This window comes from Scyliorhinus torazame, chromosome 16, assembly GCF_047496885.1.
Source record: "Scyliorhinus torazame isolate Kashiwa2021f chromosome 16, sScyTor2.1, whole genome shotgun sequence".
In the NCBI taxonomy this organism is placed as follows: Eukaryota; Metazoa; Chordata; class Chondrichthyes; order Carcharhiniformes; family Scyliorhinidae; genus Scyliorhinus; species Scyliorhinus torazame.
The window spans coordinates 5,538,622-5,539,150 of NC_092722.1; the positions used below are offsets into that span (position 1 = coordinate 5,538,622).

The 529-nt window shown below is 60.9% G+C and overlaps 1 protein-coding gene across 1 annotated transcript in view; it reads right to left on the reverse strand.

Moving 5' to 3' along the window:
• mib2 (MIB E3 ubiquitin protein ligase 2) overlaps positions 1-271 on the reverse strand; it is a 298,873-nt gene extending 298,602 nt beyond the window's left edge. Inside the window, exon 1 of the mRNA XM_072477842.1 lies at positions 148-271. The gene's annotated coding sequence lies outside the window, so the exon portion shown is untranslated. The remainder of the gene's footprint in view (positions 1-147) is intronic.
• Between the last annotated feature and the right edge of the window lie 258 nt (positions 272-529).

Sequence of the window (529 nt, forward strand, 5' to 3'; positions counted from 1 at the left end):
TCCCCCCCCTCTCTCTCTCTCTCACCCTCCCCCCCCCCCCTCCCCCCCTCTCTCTCTCTCTCTCTCACCCTCCCCCCCCCCGGATGTCCGCTCACTGCCGCCTCAGTGCGCTCCCCCTCCCCCCGGGGCCGCTCCGCTCTCACTGACCTGCCATGAGCCGGGCTCCCGCCTCCCGCGCGCGGCGCCGGGCTGCCTGGGCCGGGCCGGGCTCGCGGGCGCCGCCGCTGACACTCAGCCGCATAGAGCGAGCGGTTTCAGCAGCGCCCGGCAGCGCCGCAGGACCCCTCGTGGCTGCCTCATTCCCGCCAGGCTGCATTTCCCCCAAACCAACTAAAGCCTAAACTGCACGGTGCTTAGTTTCTCCTTTTGTCTCTTTCTACAATCACATCTCTTTTCAGGTTCATAAATTGTACACTGAGGAATATTTTTGAAAACAGTGTGATTTTGTTCAAGGAACATGCTAGAATCCAACACGGAATACTCATTTTCTTCAAACATTTGGGGAGAGGGTGTCACAGCCGTTAGTTCT